General features: G+C 37.1%; 1 non-coding gene across 1 annotated transcript; it reads left to right on the top strand.

Annotated features, from left to right (window-relative positions):
- The first annotated feature begins 17,141 nt into the window (after window positions 1-17,141).
- On the top strand, window positions 17,142-17,267 carry LOC123460544. The gene has a single exon (XR_006637085.1). It is a non-coding gene; the product is annotated as a U6atac minor spliceosomal RNA (small nuclear RNA).
- Window positions 17,268-17,743: the final 476 nt, after the last annotated feature.

Below are 17,743 nucleotides of genomic sequence, written 5' to 3'. Positions count from 1 at the left end.
CAGTGAGTCCTGGCCACCCTGAGACAATTTATTGAATTCCAGGTTAGCCTCAATCCCTCCCCTCCCAAAATATGGTTGAAAAAGACTATGTAAAGCTGACCTTCTTTCACTCCAGAGACTATATTATGTCATATAAAAATTCAGCTTTTCCCTTAGATTCTCTTTTTTGTCTTTGAAAAAACAAGTATTCCTGAAACTTAAAATCATAAGAAGTTTATTATTTCCAAGAACATGTATGAAGGGAAATGTATTTTTACTTGGTCAGGACCCCAATTGGAACCAAACCCACATTCATACACCCTGAATTGCTCTACGCAGACAACCCAGCTAAGCTGTGCTCAGAAGTCTGACCTACAGAGCTAAGGATAAGCATCAGCAGCTAAAAGTGCCTGTTTGCAAAGTCTCCTAGCCTAGATCAATTCTCTAGTACCAAAATAAAGACAGATGCACAAAGAAGCCCTATTGTTCTATCTTTATCTCTGCTTCCAAACTGAGTTAATAGGTACACGTTTTTTAGTCAATGTTTTTACTACTTTGTTATGTATAGCAATACACTTCCACTTCAAAATGTATGTTTAATACAGAAATGTTGCATGGGCTGGGGAAATGGCTCAGCAGATGAAGGTTCTTGGTTACAAAGCCTGATGACCTGGGTTTGAGTCCCCAGTACACATGCACAAAGTGGCCCTTGCGACTAGAGTTTGTTTGCAGTCAAAGAGGCCCTTCCACGCCCATACTTTCCCTTCTGGCAAATAAATAATTGCTCTAAATATATAAATGTATCATAAAGAGTCAGATGCTAGTCTAGTTTACTTTCTCTGATAATCTTTCCTTTAACGGATAGTGGTGGTGATGGAATGAGGACAGGAAAAGATAAATAAAGTATAACAGACCTAGGATAAACTCACACTAACTACATGAAGAAAAGTGTGATCATTAAAATTTTACCAAATAACTAAAGTATTAAATTCTGTTCTAGGGCCTATGTTCTTAGCCATAGGCTGTTGTCTAAGTTTACTGTATGAGTCATGAAATACCTCCTTTGTGTTGGGCCTCCAATCCAATCAGAAAGCAGTTGTTACTCCCATAACATTCATCCCACTATTGCACCAGTGGGCATATTGTTTTTGGCATGTTGGTTGTAGAATAATCATGGTCCACAGTTGCATAAGACTATTGATGATTTCCTTTGCCCTCAGCAGATTAAATAGTACCTTCTAGTATGAAGAAAGCTAGCTGAAGGAAGGAAGTTTCCAACTCAGCTTCGTTTCTATGTCATGCAATCAAAATGTGTGGTATTTTCATCAATAATAACTTATCAGCTAATTTTGGTGGGAAACCAAGAACAACTGCAATAGCTTATATTGTTTTAGGGGCCTCTGTAGACTCCTGCAGTTTCCTATATGGCGGTGATTAATGCAGAGAAACATCACTGGCAAAATTGCTGAAAGCAAGTGGCTACTATGTGCTCAGTTTCAAATAGGACATCTAAACCATGCCCTCTAAGGCTCAGAGAACCTTGTGAAAGAAGGGGTGGAAAGAACATAAAAGCAGGAAGACAGGGAGAGGGGCTACAAAATGCTGTCATCTGAATACAACATGGCCCATACACTCATGAATTCTCAGCAACTATGGTTTCCAGCACAAGACTGAACCTGTCAATTCTCCAGCCTCTGATACTACCTCATGGAGACTGATAAGTTGCCCATTCCACAGGAAACAATATTCAACCCATGATCTTGCAAGAAACCCTTGTTTAACTCAGTGAGTTTAAACAAGGCATGAAAATAATATTGGGATTACTAGAAAAGAAGAAAGGTGTCATGGGAGGGGGAATAAGAGTGGTTATTTTGGGTAATAAGATCAAAATGCATTATATTCATGTATGAAAATATCAAAGATGAAAAAATAAATATAAGTTTAAAAATTAACATACAAACAGTCAACAACATTGTGTTATGAGAATCAAATATCCAAAGCTTCAATAATCCCTACCATATATTCCAAATTTCCATCCTTTTGTACCATTTCCATTTCTCTGTTTTCTTGGTTGTTTTGACTTAATATTAGTTTTAGTTGTTTTATACACCTCCTTTTAAGACCAAATTCTGATCATTGTATCTTTATGGATCTATAATATCTGTCTTGTCTTTTTCATGCAAATTTGCTTTCTGATGTCCATCACTACTATTGCACAGAATATGATACCACTAATCTACAAGCATTATTTTGGGGGGCAGAAGTTGCTCAATAAACCATTTTACAAAATGTTGCCAGACTGCCTCTGTAGATGACAGACCCATCAAGTACAAATTTTAAAAAATCTGTCTAAAAAAAATCTGTCTAAGGCAATATATTAGAGAGTGTCTGACTGAATTCCAATTTCCTTTCATGATGTTCTCATAAAGTACAATGTAACTTTTACATGAAAAGGTAGAATTCAATGCTGTTTGCCTAACTTTAAGTGAAGATGCTGGTAGTGCGTACCTGATGGTTTGAGTTTAAAAGAAATGAAACAGTGTACATAAACTGAAATGACACATGGACACTATAAATAATCAATAAAGTATTGCATGTATTTTTGTTCAATTTTTCACCATGATCAAATATTATTTTACAAGTAAAAATAATTAAAATAAGGAAATAATCTTAGAATAAAAACAATTTTTCTAAATGAGTTAATTTATATATATATATATATATGCATATATATACATATACATACATACACACACATACATATATATATATATATATATATATATATATATATATATATATATATATATAATGTTTGTACATATACATGAATTATTTAGTGAACTCTTGTGCTAATTTTCTAACATGGGAACTATGACCTTCAACACAAAATTGAAAACTCACTTTTAAGACATTATTAAGACAACTGTTTGGCAGACCTCAATGATTGAGTGGAGGTGAAGGACAGACAAAGTTATCAGGAATGATTATTGTATTCAGCTTGAGATAAGGAGGCCCATCATTGACAGTAAGCTAAGTGAAAATTACAGATAAAGAGGTGTTGAACTTAGTCTGAGATATGTTACATTTAAGATGAAGCAAAAATTCTAGGCAGTGATAGTGAATAGATATGAGAAAGATTTATCTCTCTGTCTCTAGGCTGAAGCTTGTCTTACTCATCTTGTCATATTTTTTTTTCAGATACAGGCCCCTGTGCTAGAAAGAACTCAATAAAATATTTAATTCAATTGACAGTTCCATTTTTGAAAGGTCAGAGGGCCCAAGAAAAAGAAATGCAATAAGTGTCAAAATTCTTTTCAATCAAAATTTTGCAGAGACTGGAAGTTCAAAAATGTTTGCTGCTTCCGTGGTTAAGAACATAAATAGTAAGTATTACAAATAACAGAATTAATCCAAAATCCTAGTGTTTTCAAAAGTCATTGAGACTTTAAATAATTTAAAATCATTTTTACTTTAATAAAAATCCTTAATATCAAATATTTAACTTGCTTCTATCTACCTGTCAATTAAAATAAACTGGAGTAGCCAAAAGTTTGAAACTCTTCCAGATAAAATCTCTGAGCACTGTCAATTCCTTCTGTTGGATAGATTGCTCTTTGCATTTCAAGTTATATCTATGAAATCCAATTTTTGCATAAAACTTATGATCAGAATCCATAATCTATTTCCCACATTAGCCAGACTCTCATATGGCCTTCAGTCAGAATTGTTTGATCTCTTTAACTTGAAGCTTCTGAAGATAGACACAGGATTCCAACTGTCTTTCTCAAACTGTCAATTGTCATTTAAATGTAAGAACATTTTAGCAGTCATTATCAAACTTGAGTATAGACAATCCCTGAAGCTACTTGCCCAGGTTTAAAGAAAAAAATGATGGGCTGGAGAGATGGCGTAGCAATTAAGGCATTTGCCTGCCAAGCCAAAAAATCACAGTTCGATTCTCCAGGATCCATGTAAGTGAGATACACAAGGGAGCACATGCATCTGGAATTTGTTTGCAGTGGCTGGAGGCCCTGGTGCTCACATGCTCTTATTCTCTCTCCCTCTTTCTCTCAAATAAACAAATAAATAAAATATTTTAAAAATTAAAAATTTATTCCCATATCAGCACCTCTATAAAAAGAACATTCCTCGGGCTGGAGAGATGGCTTAGTGGTTAAGCGCTTGCCTGTGAAGCCTAAGGACCCCGGCTGGAGGCTCGGTTCCCCAGGTCCCACGTTAGCCAGATGCACAAGGGGGCGCACGCGTCTGGAGTTCGTTTGCAGAGGCTGGAAGCCCTGGCGCGCCCATTCTTTCTCTCCCTCTATCTGTCTTTCTCTCTGTGTCTGTCGCTCTCAAATAAATAAATAAATAAAAATTAAAAAAAGAAAAAACAAAAAGAACATTCCTCAATTTAATGGTCATGTTCCATAGGGGGAAAAAATGGAGAAATATATAATAATAAATTCAGAAGAAACTAACTGAATATTTTTAAAATGCCCTGAATAAAAATCCTACCGATACAAAATTAGAATAATTGAGTCAACATGACCTGCTTTTTAATGAAAAATTTCCTTAAGTCAATAATAGGAAGCGTGTTCTATTCTACATTTCAAAAGCAATCTTGAATTTTCTAGACTAAGCATGTTTAGATCACTAGTGAAAAATCAGCTTAAGTTGGTCTGCTACTTACAATGCATCTGTGTTCTTTGTAGCTGTTTGTTCCCAGACATTACAACTGAAGATATAGCTTGATTGTAAGCAATACTATGTGTCTATTCTTTCAAGAGCATCAGACTATCAGAAATGGTACCAATTAGAACAAAACATTCCAAGCAGATCTTCAGTTAGTCTCTGTTTTCAATTTGATGTAAGGAGTCAGTCTTTTCATTACATTTCTTTGATTTCTTTACACCAAATATTTATGAATTTATATGCTAAATACTAAGAATACAAGCATGAGAGTTGTCATTGCACCCCAAGACACATGAGTTTCTGAGAAAACTGAGGGTACTCAGACACCATTTTGTGACAAAACACTGACATAAAACCCACCACATCACAGTCTCCACAAGAGCAGCCTGACCTTGGACGACTTGGAGGAGATGAAGTAATCTTGCAATATACTTTTAGCCCAAATTGTCTAGATAGACTATTGTTGGATGAGCACAAAGCTATTCAATTTTTTTGAGGGTGTGTGTATGTGTGTGTGTGTGTGTGTGTGTGTGTGTATGCAAATCAAAGGGCAGCCTGGGTGTTATTCTTATGAATGTTATACACTTTTTTTCTGAGACAAGGACTTAACAATTAGGCTAAATTGAATGGCCAGCCAAGCTCCAGTGCTCCATTGGTCTTTGTCTCTCAAGTATTCAGATTATGGTACACACTACCATGCCCATTGTTTTTACTTGAGCACTGGGAATAGAACTGAGATTCTCATGTTTATGAGTTTTAACAACCGAGTCATCTCCCCAGCACAAAAGCTATATTTTGTGAAATAGCCTTAAAGAATTGTGTTTATCCAGTTTTAAAGCACATCTTATTTATTTCAGAGAGAGTGAGACAGAGAAAATGGTTATAGCAGATCCTCTTAGAACTGCAAAGAACTCCAGACACATGAGAATCACCAGACTGGAAGGTTTTTCCAGAAAGTACATTTAAATCTTGAGCCATCTCCCAAACACTATCCTTTGTTTTTGTTATTTGTTTGTTTCATAGCTCTTCCATGCCCTTCTCCATATCCTCAATCAGTTTTGTCATTTTGTATCAAAAGATAATATTGAAACTTAGCTTCTATTTGTGTGAGGAATATGAAAATGATTCATACTGTGCTTTTTTTCTGTTGAAGTATTAAGAATAGACTTGGCTCTATAAAGAGACCAGATTATCTGAAGCATCTCCTGAGTCAATAGTCCCTGATACTTGAAGGATAAAATAATTCTTGAGACCAAGATACTCAGCCATCCTTCATTGAGACCAAAAATCCCTTGAAAGCAAAGCATCCTTTTGCACCTGGGAGAGGTCTGTAAACCCTACAGTCTTTAGTTTTGTTTTTTTTTTTTTTTTTCCTGTTAACCATGCCACTTTCATATCTTAACCAATCATCTAAGAATGTGAGGATGACCAGTCAGCCAGGGTGGGGCACAAGACCCTTACTTTGTGTCAGAGAAGAAAAGCTCCACACCTTCTGTAGAAGTTAACACTCCCTTGCCTGTAGACTTCTGACTATATGATCATTCTCAAACACCTGCTATCATTATATGATCATTCCTAACACCTGCTATCCAAAAGTGCCAAACACCCCCATTAAAATCTTTGTGCATTATTTATGTTGCCTGGAGCAATCCCAATTTGTAATATGATGATACAATTCTAACTCTTACATTCAGCTTTTTCATGAACCCAGTCTATGTATCCATCAGTTTGCTATTCTGCCTTAACATTATCAGTAGATTTACAACTAATACTTTCCTTTGTGTTTATTTGGGGTTTGTCTTTAAACAAAAAGGAAGCATTGAGATCTCTTGTGGACAGCTGGAAAGTACAAGAGCCTGGCATCTCTGCTTCCATTGTGCTTCTGTCTCCTTTATTTAGGGACAGATTCTGTCTTGGCTTTGCATAGGCATGATAATCATTTAAGATAGAGAAGGGCATCTATTTTCTATCAAGGCTAAAGTACAAATGCATCATTGTCCTAAACCTGTAGTCACCTTGGAGTCCAGGAAAAGAAACATCTCAGGATTGACACACCCAAATAAGTGGTAAGGTTTCACTTTTTAGTGAAAGCAATCACTTCTTGGACAGTAGCTTGTCCCCTCAAGCAATCAAGGACTTGATTAAACCACCTCACAAAACTTGAATTGAGACAGTGATGAGCAAGACTTTCTTCAGTAGGATTCTAAAAGGAAACAGCTGTCAAATTTAAATTAGGAACATCTAAGAACACTTCAAAATATGGAAACCTGAGGGCAGATTGTAGTAAAAAAGATTTTTATGCTAAGCTCTATTTAAACTTGAAGCTCATATCCTTGGTTAAATCTCCTTCTACCTTTTATCACTTGGCCTTTATTTAATTGGTTACTATACCAACTGAAGCAGGTGGCCAAGCTTACTTTGTTGAGGATATCAGAGCCAACCTTAAAACTTTGGTTGCAAAATCATTACATGATTCACTATATATAAATATACATATACATATATATATGTGTGTGATATATATATATATATATATATATATATATATATATATATACACACACACACACAATTTAACAAGTGCTTCAATAAAAATATTTTATTGGATTAAAGGGTGAAATTTATCAGTATAAGTTCAGTTTACAATGAAGTCCACTAAAGTAACATATCCTATAATTAAATAATAAAACCATAATTTTACATCAGTCTGGCCACACTTCAGAATGTCTTAAGGGTTGCATGCATTAATAAACAGTAACAAATCACAAGCATTAGCTCAGTCTTCAAAGACAAAGGATTTTCTTTCTGGTCAGCATGTGACCTTTAAAAAAGTTGTCAACTTGATTATTGCAAAGTGTCCCCTGAACTGAAAATACCATTATAGCACAAAATTCTGTCCTTGAGGCTGAAATGGCCTCATGGCTTCCTCTGCAGCAGCGGGTGCCAGGCAGGCAACCTTTCACCACACCAGAATGGCAGCCTTCTAGGGAAACTCTGGATAGCAGTTTAAGCCACATAAATGGTAAGAGACAAACATATTAGGAGATATACTTGAGAAGGCAAGAAGGGATTCAGCCATATCCCAAGAACAGGGCATATTTATTTATTTATTTGTTTATTTATTTTTAAGTCTTTGGGGACCTGAACAGAAAAGCAATTCGTTGGATATGTGTATCTTCAAAATGGGAAGGAATGGGGAGGGTGCGCAGTAATCGAGAACATCTTTATGGAAATCCTTTCTCGTGACATCTCAGGCATCCTGCCAGTTTAGGGTGATCACATCAATATTTATAACACACCACAACAGGGTGCCCACGTTTCTCAACAGAGGTGATTAATATGTGATATCAACACCTATGACAAGACACATTTATTTCTGTCAACAAAGAGTTTTCTACTTTATCTGTCAGCTGAATATCTGAGCCTTTTATTTTGCAGAATAAACTGTATGCTGCTGGGCCTGAAAGATAAATGTAGAAATGTAGTCAGTTCTTTAAATGTGTTTCTTCAAATGGCAGGTAGCCCATCTGTGGCTCGTATGAGTTAGGCCTGATGGGGAAGGGTCCAAGAAAAGGCTTGCTTGGTGTGGTACTCAACATAAGAATTTAGCATTGAGCTGTAGGTTATAAGCAGGAGAGAACAAGTCAGGACTCTATTTAAAATTATTAACACATAGTAAATATTACAGAAACAGCTTAGGAAATTTTATTTATAATTTAGGAATTTTTTGTTGTTTTGTTTTTGTCTGAGACAGAAACTTGCTATATGTCCCAAACTTTCAATGAGCTCTCTATGTGCCTGCCCCTCAACTTCCAGAGTGTGGGGAGGGCAGGCCTGTGCCACCAATAACCCTGAAAGCTAGAAGATCTCCTTTTAAAATGGTATTTTCTTATTAAGACTTTGACAGGTTAAGCAGTAAAAATAACCCTATTGGTCCTGCTTATAGTAATAAGAGCTTTTCACAATTTCTCTCTTGGAAAAAGAGCAAAGAAGAAGTAGTTCTTGGACAAGAGAGGAGTGTGGCACTGCTGTCATGACCTGAGCTTCAGATAATACAGGTGTGGGTGCTGTTGAGGGAATACTTGACAAAGCAAGTGCCCTGAGCAGAAGTTGTGGCCATGGTCCTGTTCTACTAGCTCAGCTCCTGAAAGCAATGCTACTCCCAGAAATGAGTGTATTTGAATTTTCCATGGTCTGTAGGATGCCTAGAAACATAGTAATTATGTATACTACAGGGCAGCTGAGAAGAGCAGTGGTGTCCAGCAGAGTGGAACAGGGCACAGACAGTATTTGGGAAGGAGCTATCAGAACCAACAACTTCAAACCCAGAAAAGAGAATAAAGGGAGCCAGCACGATATACATCTAAATAGGTAACAATTGTAGACTGAGCCACTAGATTAACAAATCAAATGAATTCAATCTGCATCCCTTCCTAAGATCTCAAATAGAAAGCTAGCTAACTAGCTAATGGTGTGCTGTTCACTCCCTTCTCTTCCTATCCAGGCTCTGTCCCAGTTAGGTGTCCTATAAGCCACATCATAAGTAGCCCTGCATTGCAATTACCGTTTTTAGCTGGGACAAACCCCCCACCAGAAGCAGCTTATGGGAGGAAAGGGTTTTTTTCAGGCTTGCAGATTCCAGGGGAACACCATCAGGGCAGAGAAAGCTGGCTCTCTTCAGCCTCCACAGCAGAGAGAGAGAAGCCAACACCAACAAGTGCCAACAGCCAGAACTCAAACTGGCCCTGGCCATGCCTAAGAGCCTGAGTACAAGATCCACCTGCAGTGATACACCTTGTCCCATCAGAGATCTGCCTGCTGGAGACACAAACTGCAAGGTCAAGGTCAATCTTTTTATTTCTTTAGTTTTATAATCAGTGTATACAGTCAAGTTGGTACCATCGTTAGCCACCTCCCTGTCCTCCCCACTCTGCAGGGAATATGGGCTATGCATTGTGGGGTTAGCCATCAGTTATGGGTAGGAGGCAATGTCTGTGTATCATGACCCAATGTGTGACATTCTTTCCACTCCTTGCCCCTTCTTCTGCAAATTTCTCTGAGCCATGTTGGGTTTATTTTAAGTCAGCTTCAGTGGTAAGTTCTTGGGAGCCTCTGTGTCTCTGAATAACTGGTTTCATAGGAGCTGAATATTCTGTGTATCTGTCGCCTTCACCCTTGTGCTGGTACTAGGTTCACCAAGAAAGAAGCACTCTTACTCATTTCCCTAGCTGGAACTAGGAATCAAGTCAGAAGCATATCCAAAATGAGCCTGCTCTCCATTAGTAAGGTCAATACTAATCAAAATGCCCCAGTCTACATTCAAACCAGTACATCCAACATTTTTGTCCCAATTCCTTATTAGACCTCCACAAACAACTCTACTTGGCTGTTAGGACTCTAGGTGTGTGCTTTGTGGCAGTGGGGTGTGCACAGAAGGACAAAATGCAGTAAGAGCTCACAAGGGAGGACAGTTCTACAACAGGCAGAAACCTGTGGAGAAGAAAGGTTATGACTGCAGAAAAGTGAACCCCTTGCACACATCTTTTCAGAATGAAAGAGAATGAATACATTATCAAGGTGACACATTACTGATGGCATGAAATGCTCCAATTTTGGCATGTGGTATAAATATTTGTAAGGAAATAAAATCTACAAAAATTCTTTTACCTTTTCTAAAACAATGATTATGTCCATAGCACCTGTCAGACAGGAAGTACATAATATGCATAATGAATGAACACTATCTATATATATTACAGCCAAATTTCATTTGAATCAGAAAAAAATCTTCTTTTAATTTAATCCAAAATAATGAATGAGTCATGAAAGAACTAGTTAAGAAGAAGACCTGGGTACATGACAATAAAATCTTTGTATTGTCAGAAACTAAGCAAGGACAAGAGTCACAACATTTATATTTAAATTTGAAAGTCCTCTAGCTCTCCAGAAAATTTGAGATAAGTTTTTTGAGATTTGAATTGTCCTAGTTGCTGAACTCCAAAGTCCCGGCAAACTAAGAAACATCATATGCATGGTATTTATTAGATTATCAGTACAGGTGCAATTCACAATAAACAGCATAAACTAATATAAGCTATGTGACTCTATAAATGTTTTGGTCTGTCATGTTTATTAGATTTACTGTTTCTTTCCAACCTATAGTGGGATAGAAGCTTTGTGATATTTGATAGATCTATGCAGCCCTCTAATATCACATTAAAAATATAAAATGGAGCCAGGTTTGCCCTTTTTATATTAAAAAATAACCCCAGATTTTTTTTTTCTACAGGAACTTGTTCTGTACTGTAAAGAGTTCATATGAAAAGAACTCAGGGAAAAACTTCAATAGCAAGTTTCTCTCCTAAGAGACTCTCTGTGCAGTCTTGAAGTTTGGAAACAGATGTCCTTTGCTCCTATTTGAATTTATGATATAATCCTCCTGAAATTATTTCTGCCTCAAGATTTCATGTGAGTAACTTGTCCAAAACAATGGCTTTTCTTTCATAGCCTGAAGTATCTTCTCTTGGTCATTCTTTGCTGTGCAAGAAGCTGGCATTGGAAAAACCTTAACAAAAAAAAAAGTAGGTCTTTTATTTTTCCCAGTAAAAGAGCCACAAAGAATCCATAGTCCTTTTTTTCATGTTTTTGATAAACCACCCATCATCTTTTCCTATCAGATTTTCCAAACTGAATATTGCTTCATACTTTGGCTGTTTTCCATCCTTGACAATTATCATCAACTCTAACTACCAATCATGTGTTAGATTCTGTGGCTTCTCTTGTCTATTGAATGTCTGTGTCTATGGTAAATATTCCATTCATCAAAAACTTCTGAAACCGTGGGGCATGATGGTGCAAGCCAGTAATCCATACCAGCACTCAGGAGACATAGGTAGGTGGATTGCCTTAAATTTGAGGCCACCCTGAGATTACCTAGTGAATTCCAGGTCAGCCTGAGCTAGAGTGAGAACCTACCTCAACCCCCCCCTCCAAAAAAATATCTGAAACTGATGCCTGTTGACCAAGAACTATTTCCATTCATCTTTTCCCTGTGCCTGCAAAATGAAATGACTTAAAAATGAATTTTCTACCAACTGCCACTAGGTGGAGGTACAAATTTTTGTGCTGCTAATAAGTGGATCGAAGTAGCATGATTGTTGTGCTCTTACCTATCTGTAAATGTAGAGGTCATGCGCTGTTTTAGTTTATTTAAGAAGGAGCACATACACATGCTATATGAATGATGGCAGGTTAAACATCTGTGTGTTTTACATTTCACGTGAATATATGTACACATTAAAAGACTATTGATGCCGAAGCAAATGAGTAAATGCCTACATGACCTGTCTACAGTCAAGGGATATCCACTTGAAATGCCTCCAGCACTTGACAAGATGCAACAATGTCACATTCACTTCCTAAAATGTGAAAACATTTTTAGGGCTCTGATTCTCAAAGAGTAAGACTTTCAATTAAAACAAGTATCTGTTAATGTCTCTGATTGATAATATTGTGGAGAAAGGAGGATTCGGTAGAATCATTCCCAACTTGCTAGTAAACTGTAATTGTCAATCACTGAGTTCACCCCTGGTCAAATCTGTACTTACCAAGAATTGTTCTTGCTTTTTTCTCCTTTGTGTTGCTTTATTACCAATGGTTGTTTAATGCCTCTGTTCATGAACTAAATGTTCCTTAAAATCAGCAGGCTCTAAACCAATAAATCTTCACACCACAGGTGACACAAAAGTAGGTGGTGGCATATGGCTGACTTCTAATTTTAAACATTCTTACAAATTAGAGTAATTAAAACATGTGGAATTAGTTATTTTCTCTCATAGATTAAAAGCATGAAATAGTGCAGGGTATCAAGTCACCCATGATACATTGCACTTTCCATAGAACTTTAAAGGATAACTAAGGAAGAAGACAAATGACACACCAGGTATTGAGTCACTTCATGTCCACACGTATATATAAGCATAAGCAGTGGTGACCTTAGCTCACATCCTTAAGCTTCATCTTCTTCGCCTGAGCTAATGGGTTGACTATTTTTGAACCATAGAGATAATGAGATTCTATGGAAATAAAAATGGTAAGAAAAGTGCTCGGGGCTAGACTTGGCACCTGGGAGATGCTCATTACAGATGAGTCTCCTTCCTTTTCACTAAAGTGACAATAGCAGCTACACCTTCTCTTGTCAATTTATAATTATGGTTTTCAAAATCCTACTATTTATTAGTAACTGTGATTCTCAAGCTGGAGATATAGTGAAATTTCTTGGAGAATCTTAAGCTGTTCATGATGAAGCCATAGATTGATCTGGTCATGCTTGAGACACTGGTCAGTACCTATGCTTGTTGTTTGTCTCTCCATCTTTAGTAGCCTTCTCTACTGCCCACTGCCATTCCTGCCATCTTAATGACAATTCCTTACATCTCACTAAAGCCCTGAAATGCCCTTTCCTCTTCCATGTTTGGCTATCCTTCCTTCAACCTCACTTCACACCACATCCTGGCAGTGGACCTGAGCATTGGAAACCTGGTACAGACAAAGCTGGGAAATGTGAAGGGTTATGAAGAACATAGCTACATCTCTGGAGATAATGAGGAAGAAAATCAAAACTATAGCAACTTGACACTCCAGCCTGAGCAAAAGGCAACATAGCAGGAGCTGTTAAATGATGGGTAGATACTGAAGGCCAACCTGTGGCTACAGATGTCCCAAGATGGAGAGGTCTGTCATTACTGTGAGCAGCAGGGCCCAGAGACATTATCTAGTGGCCAATTACTTATATTTGAATATCATTTTAATGTAGGTTTTATGCTTAGATACATTTTCTTAAATATTAATATTTTAAAAGCATTAATTAAGATGTATTAATTAATGCTATCAATTAATAAGATATTTCATTACATAAACTATGCTCATTTTATTCATACAATGCCAGGATTGTAGTGTCACTCAAAAAGGAAGAAGTTCTGTCTTTCTTCTCAATCCAGATCTCTAATTCTGTCATTTCCTGGTAAATGTGCCATTTTGGAGGAGCATTTCCTGTCCACTCTCCTTGCAGGGGAATCACTCTGACCTCAGACTCTGTGACAGCACTCACGCTCCAAGAAAACTAATCTGATTGATTCTTCTGGAGCTTCTTTGCTGAGCACAGACCCTGGGATTAATAGACCCTTGAATTCCAAGGGCTGCAGACATAAGGCAAAAACTCTAAATATAAAGCATATTTGATTGACATAGATCAATAAATCTTCAATTCACTAGGTATGAAGGTTTATGAAGAAATAGACTTTGTGGTAAATGTAAGCTCTGTGCTGGTGAAGCAATGTCATAGAATGAAAGCTAATATTACCTTGGAATCCAGATACCATATGACACATGTCATGATTTTTAATATTAGGTAAGAATGTCCACTTTTCAAATGTGTATGAAAAGGCAGTTTGTCTATTGTCTGAAATATTTCTTCTAAGACAAAGGCATTGACTACACAGAGCAGCCTCTCATTTATGTTTTCCTTCTACTTCACCCAACCTATCTTTCAAAGCTCAGTAATCTCTGCTTCCCTGCTGTTTGTCATATTTCTATGAAAATAAGAAAATATTTTTTTAGTAATTTACAGATTTTAAAAATCTGTAGTTGAATATACTTCTAGTCACAGTAAGCAAAATAACAAATTTGAAATGAATTCATAATTCCTTTTTGTTTACTTGGAAGCTGAAAAATGATTGTGCAAAGGCAACATTTGGTTTTGTAAGAATTCTATGCCTGCTGCTGAGAGCCAGGCTTGCTACAAATGTAAACAACATAATAAACAAGGATATATTTATCTGAGCATGACCTCTATAGGGGTGCTGAAATTCTACTATTCCTATTATATTATATTGAGGAGAAATATTACTTTATAAGGTGTAGAAAACCCTCATCTTAGGATATTAGGGATACTGCTTGGTTTCTGCTGAAATAGTGAAAGCATGAAATTATGTAAACCTCAGTAACTATATTTCATTGCACTACTGGTACAGCATTTAGAAAAGAGTTTAAACCTTATTAGTTTTATTTTCTAGCTACTGCTACTTTAATATATATCTAAATCTTCTAAGATAACCAAAACCTCCTCAAAGCCTTAAACATTGTGTGAAACAATCCACAAAATAGCTAAATAGCTAAATAGATTCCTTCTGTAGATATATATATATATATATATATATATATATATATATATATATATGACACAAATATATATATAATTTTTCAGGGTCTCACTCTGGGCAAGGCTGACCTGGAACTAACTCACTCTTTATACTCAGTTTGGTCTCAAACTCATATTATATTTATATCATATTATAATATAGGGATCCTCGTACCTCAACCTCGCCAATACTGGGATAAAAGACATGTGCCAACCCCACCCGAGGCTTAAGTAAAGGTTTTCTGAAACCAAGAAAAAGATTGAAAATCGCCTTGTACCTGAAGGCCCAGTATAATGCTACCCATGAGAAGGGCAAGAAAATATGTCCTCATTTTGCTTTTGTTAAAAAGGCAAAATATTACTTCTACCCTCATAGTGTTTTCCACTGATTGAGAATTACATATCTTTTAAAAAATTATTTATTACTTTTGTACTCAGTGAATACAGTCAAGTTGGTACCACTGTTAAGCTCGTCCATGTCCTAACCCCCTCCCCATCATCCCTCCTTGTTGAGGTATATGGGTCATGCATTATGGAGTTAGCCCACAGTTATGAGTAGAAGAAATGTCTCTGCATATCATGACCCAACATGTGGCTCTGACATTCTTTCCATCCCTCTTCTGCAAAATTTCCCCATGGAAAGCAATTTAACTGAAGGAAAGCACACTAACCAAGTTTAAATTTTTGTGAATTGGGAGACCATGTAAAAAGTGAAGACCCTTCACCTCTGGAAAAGTAGAAAAACCTAAACATTTTTATAAGATTGAGCAACAAGAGGTAAGTATTGAAAAGTATCTGCACTATATGTGATGGCTATAGGAAGATGAGCTTTCACAAATCCTACTGCATTCTGTTGGAGTGACCCCCCATTGGAACATATCACTTTTTCAGGGCACTTGAAGGATAGAAAGGATAGACATATTTCATTTAGAAATTGTGATTACCTATTTTCAAAAATATAAAAGAAAATTAGATTTTCTTCTTAGAAATGCTGGTCATCAAGTATATTTAACTCAAAATAATCCTTAAATCAAAGTGGATATTTTGTGGTGACATATTCTGCCAATTCCCTCCCTTGTTCCCTCAGCCAGAGGATACTGAGAGCTGTGTACCTGGATCCTCTGTATGCAGAATTTTACCCACTTCTCTTCCTCTGAGAGCACTAAAGGCAATACCGCAGCTGATGAGTCTGTGACAAGCTCTGGCCTTAGGCCACCAATGAATGTTATATTCCACAGAGACATGGACTGGTAGGTTTTCTACCTTAGCATGCGTAATATAAACAGCAGTATTTTCCAGGGGCTGGAGAGATGGCCCAGCACTTAAGGCACTTGCCTCCAAAGCCTAATGCAAGGGTTCGACCCTGAGTACCTACCTAAAGCTACATGAGTCTGGAGTTCATTTCCAGTGGCAATAGTTTCTAGCACCACCATCCCCCCCCCCCCCCCCCCGTCTCTGACTGGCTCTCTCTCTTCTTGAAAAAAAAAATGTGTGTGTGTGTGTGTGTGAGAGAGAGAGAGAGAGAGAGAGAGACAGAGAGAGAGAGAGAGACAGAGAGAGAGAGAGAGAGAGAGAGAGAGAGAGAGAGATCTGAGAGACTAGGAATGCACAGGCCTGTCGTCACCAGGAGTGAGGGAACTTACATCCCCAAAGTAGCAGTAGATGAAGATGAAAACCAGAGCTACTGGACAATGCAGATGTTGTCCATACAAGGGCCAAAACTTAATTTCATGATTGCCCAAAGGGAACTGGAAATAACTAAAATTTCAAGGTTTTCAAATAATTAATAGTGAAAACAAATAACCAGACACTTTTCATATTATCTTATTAGAGAAAGAGAGGAAAGCCCAAAGTGTGCCTATTACTTATCTGAATATCAAAGTGAAAAGAAAATTGTCTATTCAAGTTTCTTTCTCACAAATTTGATTAGGAAGTCTGCACCTGGCCTAGAAAAGGGGCCATTTTCAGTAGTGATGACATTCTTATGTCACACTAGGAAAGACAATATATATATATATGTGTGTGTGTGTGTGTGTGTGTGTGTGTATGTATATATGTGTGTGTGCATATATATATATATATATATATATATATATATATATATATATATATATATATATGATATATATATATCCCAAAATACTCAGGACAAATAGGAAACCTTTTAACTTAAATTTCTATGAAACAGTTAATCTTATGTGATATAATTTTTTTCATGGCTAGAAAACAAGGCTATCTAACTTCATATTATCAAAAATCAATATTGTATATGTTGTATAAAAGGAGAGAAGGTTAGCACTGCTCTTGACAAGGATGGAAGACGCCCTTGGGCCTTACAACATGCATATGCTTAAGGCATTGCCACCTACTTTGTGGCATCTAACCACTGTTTTTAAAAAAAAGTAAGGCTTATCTCATTTGACCTGGTGCTAACTTACTATCCGTTGGAGAATCTGCTTCTCTTTTTCACATAGATGCAGATCCTAAGGAGAGAGCCACCCCATCATACCTCAAAAGGGCCCTGACTGAAACTAAGGAAAACTGGCAACAAGCAAGGGTGCTGTTTTCCTGATGAACTGGATACCAGCACAAGGGGGAAGGAGACCAACACAGAGAAAAATCAACGCCTACCAAATCAGAGAGCCAGAGACCCAGAGGCCCCCAACACCTCAGCACTGAAGCAGACCAAAAATGAACCCAACATGGCCCAGGGAAATTTTGTGGAAGAGGGGGCGGAAAGAATGTCAGAGCCACATGTTGGGTCATGATATACAGACAGATTTATCATACCAATAACTGTGGGCTAACCCCACAATGCACGACCCATATACCTCAACAAGGAGGGGCCAATTGGGAGGGGGTAGGTCATGG

The sequence above is a fragment of the Jaculus jaculus genome, chromosome 4 (genome assembly GCF_020740685.1).
Source record: "Jaculus jaculus isolate mJacJac1 chromosome 4, mJacJac1.mat.Y.cur, whole genome shotgun sequence".
Lineage (NCBI taxonomy): Eukaryota > Metazoa > Chordata > Mammalia > Rodentia > Dipodidae > Jaculus > Jaculus jaculus.
Note: the sequence above shows the minus strand (reverse complement) of the source record. Positions and strands in the feature narration are given on the sequence as shown.